Genomic DNA, 23,391 nt, shown 5'->3' with positions numbered 1-23,391 from the left:
GATGCTGTGAAAGTGCTGCACTCAATATGCCAACAAATTTGGAAAACACAGCAGTGGCCACAGGACTGGAAAGGTCAGTCTTCATTCCAATCCCAAAGAAAGACAATGTCAAAGAATGCTCAAACTCCCGCACAATTGCACTCATCTCACATGCTAGTAAAGTCATGCTCAAAATTCTCCAAGCCAGGCTTCAGCAATATGTGAACCGTGAACTTCCAGATGTTCAAGCAGGTTTTAGAAAAGGCAGAGGCACCAGAGATCAAATTGCCAACGTCCGCTGGATCATGGAGAAAGCAAGAGAGTTCCAGGAAAATATCTATTTCTGCTTCATTGACTATGCCAAAGCCTTTGACTGTGTAGATCACAATAAACTGTGGAAAATTCTGAAAGAGATGGGAATACCAGACCACCTGACCTGCCTCATGAGAAACCTGTATGCATGTCAGGAAGCAACAGTTAGAACTGGACATGGAATAATAGCCTGGTTCCAAATAGGAAAAGGAATATGTTAAGGTTGTATATTGACACCCTGCTTATTTAACTTATATTCAGACTACATTCCTTAGGATTATATAACAATCATGTATCCTGCTTGAAGAGTCTCTGGAAAAAACCTTCTGGCTAATCCTGTTATCTTAAGGTGTAAATAATGGGAGTAAGTCTAGTGAGGTCTACAACCTCCAGACATTCTTTTGATTCACTGCAATAACTAACTTAAACAGTATATAATTCCATGGCTAACACTAACAAGGGGGTACTCTTTCTGCCCCCTTCTGATGCCTATGTCAGAAGATTTCTCTATTTCCTTTATACTTGAATAAAACTTTATTACACAAAAACTCTGAGCGATCAAGCCTTGTCTCTGGACACGGATTGAATTCTTCTGCTCTAGAGGCCAAGAATCCTGGCGTCTTTTCTGAGGTTTAGCAGCAAACTTTCACTTTCATGGAGACCTAGTGCCTCTATTTATACACATGTAGGGCCAGGTTGCCTGGGGTTCACAGTAAAGGGAGGTCGGAGAGAGGAGCCCAGAACAGGAGAGCCCCACTACTGCTGCTGCTGCTAAATCACTTCAGTCGTGTCCAAGTCTATGCAACCCCTTAGACTTCAGCCCACAAGGCTCCTCTGTCCCTGGGATTCTCCAGGCAAGAATACTGGCGTGGGATGCATGCATGCTAAGTTGCTTCAATTGTGTCTGATTTCGTGCGACCCCATAGAGAGCAGACCACCAGGCTTCTCTGACCACAGGATTCTCTAGGTAAGAATACTGGAGTGGGTTGCCATTTCCTTCTCCAAGAGCCCCAATGGGTCAGCTTTAATCCCACAGTCTCACACGAAATCCAATTCAGTCCCCTCCCCCATGCCTGCTCCCCACTCGTAGAGTATCTTGGGCAGATAGACATTGGTGAGTCTTACTGGTCTCTCCCCACATCTCTGCTGCATTGGGTGCCTCTGCTACTGGGAAGCCTCATGATGAATAAAAGCAGAGTCACCCACCTAGGGCTCCAGGTGCCGGAGCATCTAAATCATCCTAGAAGGCTTTGAAAGCACCACAGGCCGCCTGGGGCTGTCCTGTCTTGACCTGTTCTGTTATGCTTTGACAAAAGTGTTTAGATACTTCTTGTCTGCAGCAGCCATCACAGGGCCTGATGCATAGTGGATGCTCACCCAGTCCGGGTCCTGGCATGTGTCAAATGCTCAACCAGTGTAGGCTTGACACATCCTGGGTGCTCAGCAAGCACAGGGTTTGGCATAAACTGGGTCCTCCCTTGGTAGACGGCTTGTCACTTACCAGGCATTCTCATAGCATGAGTCCTGGCACATGACACGTGCTCAGCCATATGACATGGCACATATTGGGCATTCACTTAGCACAATGCCAGTTGCATAGTGCATGCTCATTCTGCTCAGGGCTGACCATATCCGGGGTCCTCACCTGGCCCACCCAGAATTTGGCATAGAAGTCAAGTGGGCCTTAGAAAGCATCACTACGAAAAAAGCTAGTGGAGGTGATGGAATTCCAGTTGAGCTATTTCAAATCTTGAAAGTTGATGCTGTGAAAGTGCTGCACTCAATATGCCAGCAAATTTGTAAAACTCAGCAGTGGCCACAGGACTGTAAAAGGTCAGTCTTCATTCCAATCCCAAAGAAAGGTAATGCCAAAGAATGCTCAAACTACCACACAATTGCACTCATCTCACACGCTAGTAAAGTCATGCTCAAAATTCCCCAAGCCAGGCTTCAACAATATGTGAACTGTGAACTCCCAGATGTTCAAGCAGGTTTTAGAAAAGGCAGAGGCACCAGAGATCAAATTGCCAACATCCGCTGGATCATGGAGAAAGCAGGAGAGTTCCAGAAGAGCATCTATTTCTACTTCATTGACTATGCCAAAGCCTTTGACTGTGTGGATCACAATAAACTGTGGGAAATTCTGAAAGAGATGGAAATAACAGACCACCTGACCTGCCTCTTGAGAAACCTGTATGCAGGTCAGGAAGCAACAGTCAGAACTGTACATGGAACAACAGACTGGTTCCAAATAGCAAAAGGAGTACGTCAAGGCTGTATGTTGTCACCTTGCTTATTTAACTTTTATGCAGTGTAAATCATGAGGAACGCTGAGCTGGAAGAAGCACAAGCAGGAATCAAGATTGTTGGGAGAAATATCAATAACCTCAGATATGCAGATGATGCCACCCTTATGGCAGAAAGTGAAGAGGAACTCAAAAGCCTCTTGAGGAAAGTGAAAAAGGAGAGTGATAAGTTTGGCTTGAAGCTCAACATTCAGAAAACAAAGATCATGGCATCTGGTCCCATCACTTCATGGGAAATAGGTGGAAAAACAGTGGAAACAGTGTCAGACTTTATTTTTTGGGGCTCCAAAATCACTGCAGATGCTGATTGCAGCCATGAAATTAAAAGACGCTTACTCCTTGGAAGGACAGTTATGACCAACCTAGATAGTATATTAAAAAGCAGAGACATTACTTTGCCAACCAAGGTCCGTCTAGTCAAGGCTATGGTTTTTCCCGTGGTCATGTATGGATGTGAGAGTTGGACTGTGAAGAAGTCTGATCGCCGAAGAATTGATGCTTTTGAACTGTGGTACTGGAGAAGACTCTTGCGAGTCCCTTGGACTGCAAGGAGATCCAACCAGTCCATTCTAAAGGAGATCAATCCAGGGTGTTCATTGGAAGGACTGATGCTAAAGCTGAAACTCCAATACTTTGGTCACCTCATGCGATGAGTTGACTCACTGGAAAAAGACTCTTATGCTGGGATGGACTGGGGGCAGAAGGAGAAGGGGACGACAGAGAATGAGATGGCTGGATGGCATCACCGCCTCTATGGACATGAGTTTGAGTGAACTCCTGGAATTAGTGATGGACATGTAGGCCTGGCGTGCTGTGATTCATGGGGTTTCAAAGAGTCAGACACGACTGAGCGACTGAACTGAACTGAACTGAACTGGGGCACTTATCTCGTGCAGGACCCAGCAAACCACCAGGGCTCCCTGGCATGAGGCTGGCACACAGCGGGTACTCTCCCAGCACTTTACTTGGCACACACTGGGTGCCTTCCTAGTGTGGTTTGTCACACAGTAGGTCTTCTCCTATCTTAGACACCAACACACAGTCGCACTCTCCTTATATGACAAGGACTAGCACAGAGGAGGTGCTCTCCTAGCCAGGCCAGCCTGCACAATAACTGGATGATCCTAGATTCACAACCACATCCTCCCCAGTGAAATGGATAATATCTAGATCCAAAAGAAAAAGCCCAACCTCCTCAGGCTTCCTCTCTGGTCCTAGGACCTACCCTCCATTCCACTTGGCCTCCCTGGAGCCCACTGACTCAGCTCTGTGGCCTCCCCTCCCCTCACACAGCTTCCCAGCAGCTCCACTAACCCAGCATGTTGCAGTCTTGCCTTAGCAGGACCTTCCCTCAGAGTAACAGGTTGCAAACAAAGCCCCTCAACTCCTTGGCCCTCTGGAGGAATACCCACTCTTATTAAGAAAAGTCAGAGGCAGGCTTGGGGGAGCCTCCCTCCCTGAGTGGGGTTAGAGCAGCTGGATCCCACTAATGAGGCCTCAGTATGGCCAGGATCCAGCAGGGCTGCTGCCACCTGCTGTCCGCATGGGCAGAACCAGAGAAAGCTGTCCAGCCAGGGCTGCCTGTTCTGGGCACCTGACCCAGGCCATGGCAGCCAAAACCCAGAGCCCACCTTGTGTGAAAGTGAGCTTTTCGGCATGATGGGTGACTGGGTCTTCCTGGAGCAAGTGGCCCAACCAGGAGCTTGGCCCTCAGTCTTGACTGGCAAGAAGTCAGCAGAGCATGTCTGGGGACCTGGCTGCATGAGGCTGGCCTGGAAGCAGCTCAGTCACTAGGGTCTGAGGTCATTCTCCTGGGAGACTTGCTTGAACCAAGATCATTCCCCATCTTCTCTCCCAAAATGGGCATAGTAGCATACCCACCTCGAGGGGCTGTTGGGGGATTAAATGAGTTAATATATATTAATATGAAGTGTTTAGGACAGAATCTGGCTCACAATAAGCACTTAATATATATTATCTATCACTATTATTTATAATGTTTACTAGCTTCAAAGAGATAGGTAGATATGATCCCCATTTTAGAGATAAAGAAACTAAGCCCAGACAAGTAAACTTGCCTAAGGAGATACATATATGGATATCCACCAGAGCTGGGGTTTTAACCCAGACCTGTCTGACTAAAGATTTTGCCCTTTAAAAATAATGATGTTGGGGCTTCCCTTGTAGTCCAGTGGCTAGAAATCCACCTTGCAGTGCAGGGGACATGGGTTCAATGCCGCTAGTCAGAGAACTGTGATCCCACAGACTGCAGAGCAACTAAGCTGTTGCCCCACAACTGCCAAGGCTACGCACCACAACTAAAGAGCCTGCACACTGCAGCACAGACCCAACGCAGGCCAGTGAGTGGTTTTAAAGTAGTAATAACAAAAACGGTAAAATAGTACCACCCTGCCGTGTTCGCACTGGGGTCAGCAAACTCACAGGGAAGCTGTCCTTTATATTAGAATTCATGGATCTTAGGTTACTAAGATCCTACTCTGTACCAGAACCCTTTCCCAACCATCAGTTTCCAAAAACTGGAAGCTATGTCTTCCCAGCACCAGAACACTCGTGCCCACCTTTCCTCATGCCCACTGGTTTGTGGTATCTCAGCACTCACTGGAGACTGACCAGTGAGTGTGGTCTCAGAGAAGAGGAATTGAGGGTCTGAGTGACATTCTCCGCAGACCACTCAACACACTTTCTCAGAGGGACCTCTTCAGGTTCTAGGTGACACAGAGCTAATCCTCAAGGGTCTGTGTTCTGTAGCTGCCCTCTTGGCTAATCCCATCTTTCTTCAGACAGGTGACAGCACAGTTCACCAGGCCACAACTCTTTTGCACAGACAGTCACATTCTTCTATGAGGACACACTACCATCTTGGCTGGCTGGAGATCCCCAAGTCCTGGGGGAATTGCTCCAGTGCCCATCACCCCTCAGGCCACAGCACTCTGCGAAGTCTGAGATGCTCTGGTAGTGCCCTGTGTCTATGTCCCCTTCTCCCTGCTCCCTCACCATCTCTAGAGCCCAGTGGTACCCAGCCTCGTTACCAGGGGCCCACCAAGGGCCAGGCCTGTGCTCTCAGAAGCATCTGGGCCCCAGACCCCACTCTAGAATGTGAATGAGCCACCCTCTCTCTTCTGTGCCCGCTATGCCTCACCCTGTGGTTGTGAGAGTGTGTGTGTGTTTTTTGTTCCAATAACTTGCTGGGAACAAGGGAGAAACACAACAAGTCCCATGCCTCACTCTAGTGCCCTGTGTCTATGTCCCCTTCTATGCCCCATGCCCCAGTGGAGCATCCGCACTGGGCTGCATGGGGACTGGCTGGAGGGGGAGGGCAAAGTAAGGGGTAGGCAGAGCTTTGGGAAGAGATGAGGTGAGAGTAATTGATGTTGCCCAGCAGGCAGTGGAAGAGGCAGGGGATGCATTAGTGTCGATCGAAGCTGGCAGAGGTGTGAATGCATGGAGGAAATGCCTGCACTCCGCTCCAGGTGCTCACCCCAGGATGGCGGCGGCTCAGAGATCTGTGGATCCCTCCTCCCCAAAACAGGTCAGTCACTTTCCAGGAGGTCGAGCCCCCTCTCTGGTGCCAGGAAGACTGGGAGGCAGGACTGGATGTGGGGAGAGGGACTAAGTGGTCTGTGTCAGAGAGGGGCAGGCACAGCCAGCCCGAGAGACAAACACCAGCAAAAGTGACTCAGAAAGTTGCAACTGTGCAAAGGAGCAGGAAGAGTTAGCTGTGTGGTGGGATCATGGGCGAGGAGAACGAGTGTGTAAGGGCTCCCCCAACCCAAGGACTTGCTGATAATCTGCTCTGTGTATCAAAGCTGCATTGTCCTAGCTCCCGGGGAGACAGGCCAGAGGTGCCCAGGAATTGTACCAATCAATTCAGCCCCACTGTCTGTACCATGGCAGTTACTCCTATGGGGACAGTGAGTAAGGGGGCAGGGGAATTGGTACAGGGGCTGCGTGGTGAGGATGGGGGAAGGGGGTGGGCGAGCATCTCAGCTGGGAGGAGACAGACCCTGCGGAATATTCGCCAGTGTCTAGGACTAGGGCCCAGGTGGGGTGGGCACCACCGGTGTGCCCGCATCCCTGGAAGCCAGGGATAGACGGGGATGGCAGGCACAACGTGGCTGATGGCAGTGAGGGAGAGGGGACTGAGACAGTCACCTTCTTTCTCTGCAGCGCATCCTGACTTGACCTCCAGAAGGCAAGAGAAGGCATGTCCTCTGGGGAGACCTGGGTTGGGTTTGGGAGTATCATTATGCAGGGCTTCCCTTCATCTTCAGGACTGCCAGGGTCGGCAACCAAAGCCACTTCCAAAATGCCAGTCCACTGCCAGTCAACTGGGGCAGAGACTTCTCACGGCTGCCACAGTGCGGGGCAGGACTGCTGGGTTCCAGGGCAGAGACAGAGCCCACCCAATGGTCCCGTCACTACTCTTAGCGTCTGGAGTGGATCCCAGCGTGCCTGGGCTGCATCTGCTGTCTGCTGTCCACAATACTGGTGGGTCAATATTGACAGAGCCCTCTGCCAGTCAGGGCTCTGGGATGAAACAGCACCAAGCACGTTCTTGTCTGTCTCACCTCCCATATGAGGGCCTGATCTCCTGAGAGGTGCCATGAGGTTTTCCTTGAGGCAGGAGACACTAATAGCCCCTGCATACTGCTCAAGTCTAGGGTAGATGTTCCCATGGTCCTGCTCCTCCAGTCCAGCCCTTGACCTTTTCACATGTCTGTTGAAGGATGGAAGGCTCTGTCATTGCAGGGCAGGTGCTGCCTTAGGAAGACAAGTCGGGGAACCAAGAACCAAGGGGTATAAGGTCACGGGGTCTCCCGAGGCAGCCATGGTTTACTGTCATGGCTGTTCTGCCTGAATTCCCCCATTGAAGCTCAGAGAAGGCTACCAGGGATCTGGATTTGGTTCAGGGTCAGTCTGGGATGTAGGGTCTTGCCTGTTCTCCTCTGCAAAGTTTGTTTGGATAGGACTTCATCCCTTGAGCAAACCCTGGGGATTCATAGTCATGGACAAGAAGCCTTCTGGCTCCCAGAAGGGCCTGCCTTGGCTAGCCTGCTCCAGGAGTCCTCAGTGTCCACCGAGAGCAGAAGAGAGAACTCTCAATTCACAGAAATATCCAGGGGACACTGCTCTCAGAGGACAGGAGTTGGGAGCCTGACTACAGCCATCGCCCAGAGTAGAAACTTGGACTGCCTCTGAGTCTGGACACAAAGAAGGGAGGGGTGTCTCTGCGGTGTGGGGTGGCCTCGGGAGCGGGCTCTGCAGCATTGTTTCCTCTTTATACTTTGCTGTAGTTTCTTTTTTTTTTTTAATGATAAGCTCATAATTGGAAAGAAAGAAATAACAACGTTTTTTTTAAAGCTGTTTAGAAAGCCAGTGGGAACTAATGGAAAATAGAGGACAGAGTCAGAAATAGCAATTCCAGGCAAGGCAGAGCTACAGAATATAAGGAGATCTACTGAAGTTGTCTGTCTGTCCCCTGATTTTATAGCTAAGTTCTCTCAATGCTGAGAGTGGAAGAGGTTTGGACTGCTGAGAGTGCAGGTTCTAGAATGCTAGGATGCTAAACCCCAGTGTAAGATCCCCACCCTGCCAAGCCCAAGGTGTGGGAGGAGCTCTGATTTCTGCCCTCGGAACTGAACTGCCTGAATTCCAGGAGCTCACCCAGAACAGTGAATAAAGAGAGGGCAGAGGGCTAGGGAGAAGACTTACATAAGCAACTGCTCAGTGTGGCTCACTGCCTTGGGCAGGGATAGGTGGGAGGTTGTGAACCGAAGACAGGTCACAGATCCTTGTGCAGGCATGGACACTGCTGCCTCAATGACTGCTTCTAAGGACAGGGGTGCTGAGGGTCTTCTATGTGTATGTCTCTGCATGACGGATGTCATGGAGGATGATCAGCCAGACCACCCACACAGTCATGAAAGGCACGCCCTGTAGCCTGCATCCTGTTGTGCCTGAGAAAGCTTGGGCACAGGGCAGGGCAATCCCTACCCTGGAGATCACCCATGAGGCCCATGAGGACAAGTCAGAGGTGAGGTTAGGGGCTATCCAGGGAGCCCAAGGAGGAGGGACCAACCCAGAAAGGCATCAGGCCACTTTGGTTTAACTCACCACCCAGGTGTGAGTGAGGGAGGGAAGTTGGGTGGGCAGCGAGGGGCAGCAGACAGTGGGAGATGGGTGATGGGCAGCAGGAGCCTGGAGCCTGGCCAGTCTGCAGGGCTGAGCTGGGTTAGGCAGCCGGGCCTCTAGTCTGGGTCAAATCCATGAGCACATAGAGATTCTTTTGTGCGTACCTCAGAGCCAACAAACTCTGCAGGAACTGTTACTATCAATGACATGCCTTCCACCCAGCAGGTAAAAGAGAATGGAGGGCTTAGAATGAGAAAAGTTATGCAAGGATAAAAAAACTTGCGCAGCATTAGAAAAGTCTCGCCAGCCTTGGGCATTGCTGTTCAGGAAGGATGTGGAGGGGCATCCCCAGAGGAGGGCTGGAAGGGAACTAGAGCCCCCAGAAGCCCTCAAAGAGGGACTCTGCCCTCCAGTGTCCTTGGAGGACGGTGGGTTTCCTCTGTCCTTTGCTGAGCACCACATCCTCACTAGTCAGACTGCCTACACATAGCTTGCACTGGAATAAAAAGTCAGAGGCCTGGATGTGGACCAGGCCCCCACGGCAGCATTCCCTCCAGAGCTCCTGAATGGGGCTCTGAAGGACTGGGATACGGAGCCAAGGAACAGCGGCTGGTGCTGCTTCTGCTGGGAGCTCCTCCCACCACTTTCAGGGCGTCATTGAACCTCCTTCTGCAGAGCGGACCCCTCGTGCTGTCTGTTACTTCCTGCCACAGTCCCATCCCCAACTCCAGTTCTGGACTCCAGTCCCCCAGGCTCGGGCCTCCAAGGGGCACAGTCAGCAGGGCTGAACTGTTGGGTGCAAGACTCAGTAGTGTGCTGCTCGTGAATGCCACCACTAACTCCTGAGGGCTCAGTCAGCTTGTGACTCGCTGCTGGCCACCCTCCCGGGCCCCTCCACACCAAGGAAGAAACAGAGACCTCAGAGGCCCAAGTCTGGTCCCACTGCACTTGGTCAGGCCTTGAACAGCAAACCTTAGGACATTGGTCTCTGCAAAAGGCCTTACCCTTGCTCCACCTGTGAGGCCACCCTGGATCTTCCAGTTGTCTTTCTTACAGCTATAACTGCTGCTTCGTGACCCCACCCACGTACTCTGCAGCTGCTACAATCCCTCATTGTGCCACTAAGTAAACAAGCCTCAGACAGAATAAAACCATTATTGTAGGATCAACATATAGGAAGCCTATTTGTCTGGGTTTTGTTTGGGAATGGATAAACTATTCCAGGCAGGCCTCATGCTCTCTGAAAAAAATGCCCCCTGGACCTCAAACTATTGCTAGGCTTGTCCCCAAAAAATGCCCCAGGAGGTGGTGACAGTCTTAGTCAGGATTCTGTCGGGACCTGTCACACCAGAACTAGGAGCTGCCCCCTTCCAGGGCCAAGGTAGCCTTCAAGCCTCTTCATCAGGGCAGGCTTCTGTGATCTCACCCTGCTTCCACCCCAACCCTAGTCAGCCTTTCATGCTCTAGTGACTTGAGAAATTCCCCCTTTGTGGTCATGTTGAAGTTGCATGTAAAAATTATGTGTTTATCTCATTAATGGCTTTCTCCCCCTGGATTTCTAGCTCTGAGTGGGTTGGGGTGTGTTTTGTTCCCTTCTGAATTTCCTGAGACTGAGGTAGGGCCTGTCACATAGTAGGTGCTTGTAAATCTCTGCGAATGAATGCACACAGGCTCTGCTGGCCAGCTCTGGGTGCTCTGTGAAGGGTTCCTGGTACTGGGCCCCAAACCTCCCAGGACCATGTGAGGCTCAGGTTCTCCTCTGGGCAGTGCTGGGTGGGAGGTGACACCTTTCTGCAGGACAACGGTGTCTGTGCAGTAGTGCCCACGTGCTTTGCAAGCCCGGAGCCGCCCCCCAGATGTGCCCACTGAAAGCAAAGTGTGCGTGGCTAGGAGGGCCATCATCAGGTGCTGGGGCCTCTGGGCCTGCCTTCCCAAATCAGCCTTCCTGGAAGGTGCAGTCCCGGTGAGACCATTCCCCTGTGCCTGTCGGTCAGTTTCAGAGTCTAGCAGCACATGAAAGCAGCAGGCCCATTTGTCTATTTTTTTGTGTTTCTTGAATCTGTCTTTTCAAACTGAGGGTCAGTGTCACTGCCGTACTGTTCCTCAGAGGTTGTGTGGCTATGTCTCTGATCCTGAGTGTCCTCAGGGACACCCGACCATTTCTCTCAGGAGAACAGCCTACCTCTGGGAGACTGTCTCTGTCATTCAAGGACTCTCTGGGCTTCTCTATTGGTGACTCTCAGGGTCCTCCTTTGCCTCTTAGTGAGTCTCCTCTGACCCCTCAGGCTCCAGCTCAGGGTGTCTGACTCATGGGGGACGGGTCTGCTCACATTTATAGAGGGACTTATTGGGTTAGTTCTAACTGTGGGGCTGGGGTCTTCAGTGGGGCTTCCACCCGCCCAGTCCAGCCCCACAGCTCCCCGGCAAGCCCGCATCCTTCCTTTGGGACAAGCCCCTCTTCTGCAGCCCACACTCCCTCAGCTCAGAGAACCTTTCTCAGAGTCACTCCCTCTAGTTCTCCTGAGGGAACTGGAAGGAGAACTCCCCAGGGTCTGTCCTCCAAGTATGGCATGGTGCCTACAACTCTGGTCTCCTCCCCAAACTCATGGCCAGCAACCTCACCCCCCAGCCCAGGTCAGCTTCCCCAGGGCTCCGCTCACAATTAGAGTGGGCAATTAGAGATGGCTCTCCTAGCCCTCCCATCCTGAGTCCCAGAATGCCTTCCTCAGGTCTGGCCCAGCTCAGTTGCTTCCCCCTTTTTGTACCCTACAGCCCTGACAACGATGCGCCCCCTAGAAAAAGCCTTCAGCTGGGGGAGGGGTCCAGAGTTCCCTCCCCCAAAGCCGCCTGCCATGGGCCGTGTGTTCAGCCTGACATGGTGGTGGCGAGTGGTTGCGTTATCTGGACACAGGCCCTTTTGTGCCCAGCCCAGCTTGGCTGCTTGGTATGAGGCTCAGCTGATCCCAGAGCCTCACCCAGAGGGGAGAGGGGAGGCTTTGGAGGGGCTTGGGCTGGGGGGCTGTTAACTCGGGCTCCCTCTCAGTGTCCCACCTGTCAGATGCAGGGGCAGCTCTTCAGGTGGGCTGTTGCCTGTTGTCACAGGGTGCTGGGGGGCTTGTGAGGGAGGCACTGCTTGGCACCCTCTGGCAGCCACTCTTTCCACTGTGTTCCTCTGCCAGGCCTGCCTGCAGCTCCTGCCAGCAGAGGGTAAGTCCAGTGTAGGGGTGGGGGCCTGAAGGTCCATGGTGTCCCCACTGGGGGAGGTATGAAAGGTCAGGCACCTCATGCCAATGCCTTGCTGATGGTAGATTTTCTCCTGTCTGAACAGAATGGTGCTATGCCCAGTGAGGCCACCAAGAAGGACCACAGCCTCCAACGGGGCAACTGGGGAAACTAGATTGACTTTGCACTGACGACTGTGGGCTATGCCGTGGGCCTGGGCAATGTCTGGCACTTCCCATAGCTCTGCTATCGCAATGGGGGAGGTACCTAGTGGGCACAGGGCAGGGACCACCCACGTGGATAGAGCCCAGTCACCAGGGCAGAGCCAGACCCTTCTGGCACAGACCCCACTCCAGACAGGCTGGCCTCTAGCCCTAATCTCCTTTGCCCCCACCCCTGGCTTAGGTACCCTTTACCCCCTGACCATGGCAGCCTGATCTCTCGAGAGGAGTAAAGGTAGAGAGGAAAGCAACCAAACCTCCCAAGTCTCAGTTTTATACCCCTTGCACTTCAACAGCTGCCCCCAAAATGAAACGGGGGATATTTGAGGACTCCATCAGGTAATGTGTGTGAAATTGCTTGTTTAAGTCATCAATTCCCACCCAAACATGGCAGCTCCAGGACCTGTGTTCAGCTCAGAGCACGGTTCCTGGGAATCCCTGTCAAGTTCAAAAACAGGCCGTGAGCATTGCGCCTCAGACTGAGGCTCCTGTCCAGAGCATTGCACACCCTCCTGGAAGCCCAGCCAATTGCAAAGCTTCTGCTGTCGGGTTCTGAGCAGGAAGAAGGTGGGATCCCCCAAAGCTGGCCCTGAACCTGCCCTCTTCCTGCCCACCAGGAGCCTTCATGATCCCCTATTTCATCATGCTCTTCTTCTATGGGATCCCCCTCTTCTTCATGGAACTCTCCTTTGGCCAGTTTGCAAGTCAGGTCTACCAGGGGCTCTGAAGGTTCAGCCCCAAGTTCAAAGGTGAGGTCCAGATGCAGTACACACACACACACTCACACACACACACGGGCCTCTGGGGGCCATGCTGACTCACCCATCTGTATACAGACTGCCAACTCCTACGGAACCCAGGTGTCGACCCGAGGTCCACATCAATGGCCAAGGCCAGGGACACATGTTGGCATCCATTGTTTACTTGGCCTCCACCCTCTGTCCTCCTACAACATGCATACACAAAAGCCCTTCACCCCCCCCCACTCAGCCCCCAACTTGCTCCTGCCAAGGTCTTGACCTGCCCCTTCTGTGGCCCTCCACGAAGTCTGCCCCTTAGGCCCTTCCCAAATTAGCTTCGCGTCCTTCAGCTAGGTGTGTGACGCTGCTCCTTCCCCTCCCCTCCCCCAGGTGTGGGCTACAGCATGATGGTGGTGTCCACATACATCGGCATCTACTACAACGTGGTTGTCTGCATCACCTTCTACTACTTCTTCTTGTCCGTGAGGCCCGTGTTTCCCTGTACCTTCTGCAATAACCCTTGTAACACGCCCGACTCTGTGAGTATGCTGGATAACCCCAACATCACCAACATCTTGCAGTCTCCTGTTCTGCCTGGCAACGTCTCTCAGGTGCTCAACCAGACCCTCAAGAGGACAAGCCCTAGTGAGGAGTACTGGAAGTGAGGCCCCCATGGGACCTGGGCTTCTAGGGGTTACCCTGGGAGCCTATCTTCAGTCCTCCCTCTTCGCCAAAGGGTAGTGGTCTTCAGTCTAGGGATGGTGCCTGGAACGGAGCAGGGCAGGGGTGTGGGAAGAAACAAGGAGCTCGCAGCCCACTTCAGGAGAGGCTGACACACAGGCTTTGTGAGTCTGTGAGAGTCTTTACACAGCAGCATTGAGGCTCCAGCAGTCAGGCAGGTCAGACAAGGAGGGTCGGGGCAAAGAGGGGTGGCTTACTGGTAAGCAGAAGAGCATGAGCAGAGGACCTTAGTCCCAGATGAGCCTGAGAGAAAGCCGTTGTGATGAGGGGTAACAGGTGTGTGGGGAACTCACCAGCCATGTGGTAGCCTAAAGGGTGTACATGACTTCTTGGAGGGCTTACAAGAATGAAATGTAGACCTAACCCTCTAGAATCAAAGAAGAGCTGTGGAAGTTTCCTGAGCCTAGAGCTGTCATTATTAAGGAGTATTTGGGAAGGACAGCCTGGCACCCTTGAGCTCTGTGGTGACAGAGAACAGAGTCCCTGGGTCTGGCTTGAAGGGAGGCTGTTTCTGGGGATGTTTGGAACATCTTGTCCCAGCTGGGTGGGTGTGCAGGCACAGCAGGACATCCTGGAGGAAATTCCCCACACGCTGTTGGGGAACTCATGGGAAGAGGGTTTTGTGGGCTGGTGGGCAGGCCTCATTCATTCATCCCACAAACACTTATGACGTCCAGTCTGCCAGGCCCTGTGTGCCCATGGGGTATGAAAGGCCCTGAGACCATGACATGAGGAGGTCACAGTCTAAAAGGAAGATGGGTAGTTAAAGCTATTTGGGGCAGGGTTCTCAGTGCAGGTATATGCAGGGATGTGGTGAGGGCAAGAGAAGGTAATTGAGGAGGCTTCCCATGGACTTCCTTCAAGGTAAAGTGTCTAAGACTCAAGCTTCCAGTGCCTCCACTGCAGGGAGCACAGGTTCAACTCCTCAGAGAACTAAGATCCCACATGCCAAGCATGACATGGTCAAAAAACAAATCATAAAACAAACAAACAAACAAAAAAAAAACAACGAGACTTCCCAGAGGAGGGAAAAAAGAAGTATAGAAGGATTGGGAGACATAGGCAGATGAGATGCAGCCAGGAGGTGGCAGACTGGAGCTGGGGTTGGGAGAAGGCAGCAGAGAGTAGTGGGACAGAGGAGGCCCCAGGGCTTCCCCTGCTGGTCAGAGGGTTCGAGGCTTTCTCCATGCTGTGATGGAGAGTCAGGGCTGAGTGATGGAGGTCCCAGTGACACTCGAAGTCCCAGCAAGTCCACGTCCTCTAAGCCGAGGGCTAGCACTCAGAGCCTCAGGACCCAGTGTCCCTGGGCTGCTGCTGCTGCATACGTGCTCAGTCATGTCTGACTCTTGGCAACCCCATGGACTGTAGCCTGACAGGTGCCTCTGTTCATGGAATTTTCCAGGCAAGAATACTGGCATGGGTTGCCATTTCCTACTTCAGGGGATCTCCCTGACCCAGGGCTTGAACCAGTGTTTCCTGCACCTCCTGAATTGGCAGGCAGATTCTTTACCACTGAGCCACCTGGGAAGGCCCTGTGCTGTGCTATAGATGTTCAAAGACGGTTAAGATGTGGTCACCGTCCTCAAGGCTCATGGTGGAGACCGTAGGGCTGTTGCCTCCCAGTGAGGCTTGGGCAAAATCATCTCTGGGCAGACTCAGTCGTTCAGTCATTGGACGGGTCATTTCCTGAGCACCAAGTAGGTTCTGAAAACTGTACTCAGAGCAGGGACAGAGTGGGGAGCAAAAGAATCCACCCACTCAGGTATTCTGCTATATTGGGGGCATGGTGTGGACTGGGCAACTTGATCTAGACCAAGGAGAACCTTCTGGAAGTTTCCAGAAGCACAAAGCCCGGAGATGCTCCAGAAATTATCACCGCAGGGGCTGTCTTCCAGGGTGGGGCTGCTGCTTGGCAAAGCTCAGATTTTTTCCAGTGCAGTTAGAGGGGAATTTCCCTCCATGTAAATTAGCCATGGGTCAGGAGGTCCACAGGATGGCCCTCTGAACAGCCACTCCGGGGCTGGAGCCAGGCCTCCCTAAGGAGTTGCAGTCCTAGGCAGGACTCCTTCCCTGCTGCCCTCTCCTGGAGATCCTAGGGAAGTGACCTTTGAGAGGGCTGCCCAAGCTGGCTTCAGCAAGATGAGGTAAGCAAACACCCCCATTTCTCAGCACCTACTATGTGCTTCTTGTTGTTTAGTTGCTCAGTCGTGTCCAGCTCTTTTGAAACCCCATGGGTTGTAGCTCTCCAGGCTCGTCTGTCCATGGGATTCTCTAGGCAATATACTAGGGTGGGTTGTCATTTCCTTCTCCAGGGTATCTTCCAAACCCAGAGATCAAACCCAGTCTCCTGCATTGGCAGGTAGGTTTTTACTGCTGAACCACCAGGGAACTATGTGCTAGACATATTACATGATATCATCCCCATTATCAGATTCAGAGACTGATTCCCTGATGTTAAGGAGCTAGGCTGTAATGCTGTGTCAGGATATACATGTGTCAGGATATACATATGTCAGGATATGCATGCCCCGCTGTGCCTGATGCCTAATATGAATTAGGCCGATGATACTCTGCAGGCATTCTGGGTCCACAGTCTCCAGCGACCCTTTGGAAAGCTGCACCATCTCATTTGAGCCCCACAGCAACTCTATTAGACAATGTGTGCCGGTTTTATAAAATATCCCCATTTACAAGTGAACAAAGAAAATCAAGAGAAAGATTGATTCCTCTAAAGGGAGAATAGCTCCCAGGGCAGATTTCTGAGCCCTTGTCTGCCTTTTGCCCACCCTTTGGCCTCTAGCCTTCCCTGCCCTCACCATGTCTTTACAGCATTACCTTACAGTCCTCTGAGAGCTTCTCTGATGCCTGCCAGGCAGGCCCTAAGCTCAGGACCATGCTCTCATCTCCCCAGCAGACACCTGACACCCAATGGGACTTGGATCCCAACACCCCTCTCTCAGTGTCTTCATGACAGCTCTAGAGCCACACAGACCTCACTCAAATCCTGGCTCTGCTACATACCAGCTTGGCCTTGTGAGGTCACCAAACCTCTTTAAGTCTCAACTGTTCATCCATTAAGTGGGAGTAGCTACAACATTATTCTTGTTATTATAAAGATGTATCAGAAATCACTAAGAACAGTGATGGGTGCTCAGTAAGCACAGTGATAGCCACTGCTGGAGATGCCGTGAAATAGATGAGAGTGTCCTGTTCTCAAGGCGTTTACCATCTGGTTAGGGAAATTAAAAAAAAAATGCAGAATAAATCCAACTTGTAAATACATGAGGTTCCGAAAGTTTTTCAGTTAGTTGTTTGGTCTCAAAAGCACATAGTCCAAAACCAAAACAAAACATTAAATATGGTGCCATATAAATAAAGCTAGAGTTCAGAAGATTAGCCTTCCAAACTCTTTAAACCCTTGTATTGTATGCTGAATTCTTGCAATAAAAAAATAATACAAAGCACTACCAGTTGAACATAGGTAACTAGACAAAGTTTTTAGAGAGTCTTTTGAGCAAGGAATCGGTTCTTTACTTTGAATGCTGGTGCTTAAAGTAAATCACCTCTCAGCAGTAAGACCCGGTGGCTATTCTGCAAGGCAAAGCCTCCCAACACGATGTGCCCTAAATAGTGTGCCAGTCCGATCGGGCTTAGGCAGCCTAGAAACTCCAGCCCTGCTGCCTTCAGATTTGAGTGACCTTATCTATTTGCCCCATGGGCCTAAACTATTCTTTTCTGCATGTCCCAAAGTGAAAAAGTTTGGAAAGGACAGCTGCAAGGGTCCAGGGAGCTACTCCTGGGGGGAGGGGGTTGGTCTTATTTATCCCTTTATCTTTGGTTCCCCCCATGGACTGAGAGCCTGGAAAGTGTCTGACCCTGATGCCTGTTGAGGCAGGAGTTTGGCAGGGATGTGTTGGACAGCTCCCTCTGCAGGTCACAATATGAAGGGAGTCTAGGAGAAGATTTGAGGCAGAGCCTTCTAAGGTGCTTGCAAGTCTGACAGTCCGGTGGGCTGACCAAACAAACAAATCCTAGACCTGGCAACATGTCCCATGAGGTACCAGGGTGACCACCCATCACAAGGTATTAAACATGTTTTCATGAGGTTTGAGAACTGAGTTGTAAAACAAAAGTAAAAATATCTAAGATTAGAGGACAGCCTATGAGCTATGCTGAGAAGTCTTCACTGAAAGAGGGGAAAGAAAGGAGCCTGTATTTTTCTAAATGTATCTACAAATTATCCTAGGTTGAAGTTATGATGCACAATTTAGAGATGAGGAGACTGAGGCTCAATAGTTTGTCTCTTGCTCATCAGTTCTAGCCTGGACAGCTCCAACAGCCAAGCCAGTCCCCCTCCAGATACTCCCCTTTATACTTCCCAGTCCATTTTCCGTGATTTTAATTCATTCATCCATTCAGCAAATGTTTATTGGGCATGACTCTGTGCCAGGCACTTTGTGAACCACTGGAGGGATACAAGAGTGAAGAAAACAAACAAAAACACTTGCCTTCATAGAAAGCAGATAACAAACTGAATACTAAAATCTACAGTATGATAGGAGACATACTCTGGAAGAAAATACAGCCATGAATGGGGTAAGGTGTGCCAGGCTGGGGCTGGGGTTGCAGTTTTAATCAGGGTATCCAGAATAGGCCCCTTTGAAAAGAGGACACCCAAGTAAGGATTTGAAGGAAGCAAGGAGGGAGGCAACCATGTCAACAAGCCCAGCTGCATAATTTGTGGGGCCCAGCGCAAAATGACAAGATGGGGCCTCTTTTTCAAATGTGTTCAGAATTTCAAGATGGCAATGGTAGGACATTAAACCAAACACAAGGCCCTTCTAAGCACAGGGCCCTGTGTGCCTGAACAGATCTCACACCCATGTGGACATGTGGAGGTCTGGGAAAAGAGTACGCCAGACAGGGAAGATCATGTATAAAGGCCCCGAGGTGGGAGTGGGCCTGGCACATTTAAGGAACAACAAGGGACCCAATGCAGCTGGAGCAGTAAGGGGGGAAGGAGCAGTAGGAGAAGAGATATGAGAGATGGAAGTTAGGAGATAGTGGACCATGAAGGACTTTGTAGCCTCTGTATGGACTGGTTTTTCCATGGCCAGAGATGGGAGCTGCTACAAGGTTTTGAGCCAAGGAGAGGCCCTGAGAGACCTATTCTAAAAACCCTCCAGAAGCTTCTCATATCTCTCAGAATAAAATCCAAACTTCTCCATCTTGACTTCACTTCTCTTGATCTTGTTCCTTCCTATCTTCATCCTTCTCTATTCCCCTCCCCTTCTCCTCCAGCCTTCCCGAGTTACTGACATGTCAAGGTGGTTCCTGATCCTGTCCTGCTGGGTTATGACCTGGACCTGACCCATGACCTCAGCCTGGCATGCGCTTTCATTGCTCTTCACCCAGTGTCTCCCCATCCTTCAAACTTTGGCTCAAGCATCCCATCTTTCAGGAATATTTCCAGTGTGCTCCTCCCCATGGGGTTAAGACACTCCTAGCAGTGCCCACAATACCTACTTTAGGCCAATATGCCCAGCATCTAGCAAGGGCTTGGCACATCAACATCCAGTAGATTGAAGATATACAGCTGGCGTGGCACAGGGCTCCAGAGAGAGTCCTGCATACTCAGGAGAGGAATCCAGGTTCAAGTCTAGGCTTGTGTGCTCCAGTGTGTGTGCTAATTCATTTTAGTCATGTCCAACTCTTTGTGACCCCATGGACTATAGCCCTGCATGTGCCTCTGTCCATGGGATTCTCCAGGCAAGAATAATGAAATGGGTTTCCATTTCCTCCTCTAGAAGATCTTCCCAACTCAAAGATCAAACTCATATCTCTTACATCTCCTGCATTGACAGGCAGGTTCTTTACCACTAGTGCCACCTGGGAAGCCTCCATCTTTTCTCAGTACTCCACTGCCTCCCTCTGTTCATCAGAGTTGGGGGACTAGTGTGGGTGAAAAGGTCACAGAAGGCTTCCTGGAAGAGGTGATGCCAGATAGGGTGTATCCAGTCTGAAGGAGCTGCTGCTGCTGCTAAGTTGCGTCAGTCATGTCCGACTTTGTGTGACCCCATAGTCGGCAGCCTACCAGGCTCCCCCATCCCTGGGATTCTCCAGGAAAGAACACTGGAGTGGGTTGCCATTTCCTTCTCCAATGCATGAAAGTTAAAAGTGAAAGTGAAGTCACTCAGTCATTTCCGACTCTTAGCGACCCCATGGACTGCAGCCTACCAGGCTCTGCCGTCCATGGGATTTTCCAGGCAAGAGTACTGGAGTGGGTCGCCAGTGCCTTCTCCAGTCTGGAGGAGAGGGCCTTCCTAACGGAAAAGCCTGGGCTGGGTCTGAGCAGGGACAGGGAGACCTCCACACCCCAGGGGCTGAGGAAGCTAGCCCAGGCCTGGGGTGTGGCCTTCAGGCACCCTCGAGTATCCTGGGAGAGGCAGCAGGCAGAGAGGCCTGGGCAGGCTGGGGCTGGGGCCCCACCAACGCTCCTATCTCAGACAAGCCAGCTACTAGGACTCCGTGAGAAAGGAAGGAGCTGCCAGTTTGGGCCCTGGGCCTTGGGAATGTGTTGCTGGATGCTGTGGCTGGCCCTCAGTGACAAGAGTATCCCCTTCAAGACTTTCCGTGTTGAAGCTGTCAGATGACATTGGAAACTGCCTCGGTGTCTCCTGGGTGGTCATCTTCTTCTGCCTTATCCGAGGGGTCGGGTCTTCAGGGAAAGTTAAGTCCCCCTTCCTCCAGGATCTGTGCCAACACAGAAAAATCTTGCCTCCCCGCCTGGGTTTTGTGTGTGGTGGGGTCGGTTGGGGTGTGATGAAAGCATGTAGGAGGGAAATAGGGACCAGAGGACCCAGGTAGGTTGGGGGGTGGAGTGGGAAGAGCCCAAAGGGGTCCAGTGGGGCCCCTCTCACTCCCAGGTGTTTTACTTTATGGCCACAATCCCCTGCAAGGTGCTGACCATCCTGTTTGTCCATGGCGTGACCCTGGAAGGAGACTCCAGGGGCATCAAGTACTACCTGACCCCACAGTGGGACAAGATCCTGGAGGCCAAGGTGGGCTGTGGATGGAAGATGACCTGGAGGGATGGGGAAGGGCAGTTAGGCACCAGTCTCTGAGTGCAGCTCCTTCTGCAGGCATGGGGGAATGCCGCCTCTCAAATCTTCTACTCGCTGGGCTGTGCATGGGGCAGCCTTGTGACTGTGGCTTCCTACAACAAGTTCCACAACAACTGCTACTGGTGAGAGTCTCTCCACCAGCGCTGGGGCTGCCCCCTGTTCCTGCCTTTTCTGCAGTCTTACCCTGCTTCACCCAGACCCCCCAGATCCAGTGCAGCCTTCTGGCCCACCAGCATCTTCCCTTCCGCTCACAGCCTTGAGATCCTACCAATGCCAGGTCTGTTTCCAGTCACTGCAGAACAGAGAACACTTAGGCAGAAGAGAGAAGGGGTGACGATAGTGATCTCCCAGGGGTCTGTAAGGACTCAAGAGTCTCACGCCCACTTAAAGAGTCCCAGAACAGACCAGAGAGGAGATTGGGGATACTGTTTTTCCTAGAACTTTCCCTGTCTCCAAGTCTGCTGGCCCACATTGGGAGGGAGGAACTGAGCTGCATGTCCTGACCGCGTGTTTCCCTCCCCATTAGAGACAATGTCGTCATCAGTATCATTAACTGTGCCACCAGCGTCTATGATAGTTTCATCATCTTCTCCATCCTGGACTTCATGGCCAGTCACCTGAGTGTGGACGTTTCCCACATGGCAGACCACGGCCCGGGCCTGGCCTTCATGGCATGCCAGAGGCCCTCACACTGCTGCCCATCTCCATACTCTGGTCCCTGCTCTTCTTCTTCATGCTCATCTGGCTGGGGCTGGGCACTCGGGTACGAGGTGCAGGACTCAGGCGTGTGGCTTGGGGCAGGAGGAGGCGGGGCCAAGAATAGGCCCCTGCTCTGATGGCCATATCCTGCAGCTTTGCCTCCTAGAGATGCTGGTCACAGCCATTGTGGATGAGGTAGGGAATGAGTGGATCCTGCAGAAAAAGACTTATGTGACCTTGGCCATGGCTGTGGCTGGCTTCCTTCCGGGCATCACTCTTACCAGCCAGGTAAGAACCATGGGAAAGACTGGGCCAGAGTTGCTAGGGAATGGGAGGGGGGAGAAGACAGCAGAGAGAAGGGGACCATAGACTCAGGCACCCCCGACTCAGCTGTTCACTGGCCCGTAGGCAGGCATCTACTGGCTGCTGCTGATGGACAACTATGTGGCCAGCTACTCCTTGGTCGTCATCTCCTGTGTCATGTGTGTGTCCATCATGTACATTTACAGTAAGTGCCCAAGCATCCACGGCCTCCCATGTACCAGCCCCTCGCCTGCTCACGCTGTTCTGTGGGCTGCTGACGTCCCTCTCTGCAGGGCACCAGAACTACTTTGAGGACATGCAGATGATGCTGGGCTTCCCACTGCCCCGCTTCTTCTGGCACTTCATCTCACCAAGTATCACCTTTGTAAGTTCTTCACTGGTCCCTCCCATGCTGCCCCCGTGGCAAAACGTCCTTCTCTTGGGAACCAGCCAAGGAAGAGCATGAGCCCAACCCTTAGACCAGAGCTCCCCCTGGGGGCTCCGCACCCACAGCTCTGGTCACTAGAAGTCTGAGCAAAGCTGTATAGAGTCAGATAGGTGCAGAGACTCAGAACGACCCAAGCCCTGACCTTGGGTAGAAAGCAAGTGTATCTGACAGAAGACAGTGCCCAGCTTCAAAAGGGGAAAATAGGCTGGCAGTAGCTGAAAGCCGGCCCTCCCGCCCTGGTATTTCCACCTGGCATCCCCCCAGAGGAGCCTCGGGAATCATGACTGACCTTGGCGTTGGCCTCTGCCAGCCTCACTGAGCTCATGTCTCTAGTCCCTCATAGCCGAGGTGCTTGGGGTGCTCAGGATATGTGGTGTGAATGCATGTTCCAGAAGCAGGCTTTGCAAGTCAGGTATCAGCTCAGGATCCGGGACACCCTCCTAAGCCACCCTGGCATAGGCTGGCTTGGGAGGGGACGTTCTGGGTTTCCACCAGTATTCAACACCTGGAAGACAGACAGACCCCTCAGCAGGGAGTGGAATTGGTGGAGGGAAAGTCCACCATGACAAGGAACAATATACTAAGGCTCGTGATACAACTCTCCATGGTTTCATTATTATCCCCACTTTACAGATGAGAAAACTGAGGCCCCGAGATGTTAAGTAATTGACCCAAGGTTATATAGCTTCTAAGAGTCAGAGCCCTCATGCGAAGCAGGTGATCTGATCTGAAGCGTGTGTGCTGGGCCCATGCTGCACTAGAAACAAGTTTAGGAGGAGGAGTGGTCTGTGGACTACAAACCTTCTGATTTTGTGAGAAGTTGGGGTGGGGGTGGGGGGAGGGATTTGCTAGTGTAATGGTCCCTCCACAGAGAAGAGACAGGGCCATCTCTGAGTGACAGAGGGGTCATCCCGATGGTCAGGGCAGTGTCTGGAGTCATGCCTCCCATCATGCTACTTCCCCGTTGAATAGAGAGGACAGCACCAGATTTCCAGATTGGCTCATGTTTCTGAAAAAAAAAAAAAAAAAAAAGGCCCCTTAGGGCTGAGGCCTCCATCACATGGGGTGTGGGATCTTCCCAAGCCTGGCACAGGCACCAGCTCTGGCCACTGGCCCAGCTTTGAAACAGGAGGAGTGGAATGT

The 23,391-nt window shown here is 51.9% G+C and overlaps 1 pseudogene; it reads left to right on the top strand.

Moving 5' to 3' along the window:
• Positions 1-5,879: 5,879 nt before the first annotated feature.
• Positions 5,880-22,334, top strand: LOC129550738 (sodium- and chloride-dependent glycine transporter 1-like; annotated as a pseudogene).
• The last annotated feature ends 1,057 nt before the right edge of the window (positions 22,335-23,391 follow it).

Source organism: Moschus berezovskii, chromosome 21, assembly GCF_049115385.1.
Source record: "Moschus berezovskii isolate FMDL1 chromosome 21, NW_MosBer_1.0, whole genome shotgun sequence".
Classification (NCBI taxonomy): domain Eukaryota; kingdom Metazoa; phylum Chordata; class Mammalia; order Artiodactyla; family Moschidae; genus Moschus; species Moschus berezovskii.
This window is presented reverse-complemented; position numbering and strand designations above follow the sequence as displayed.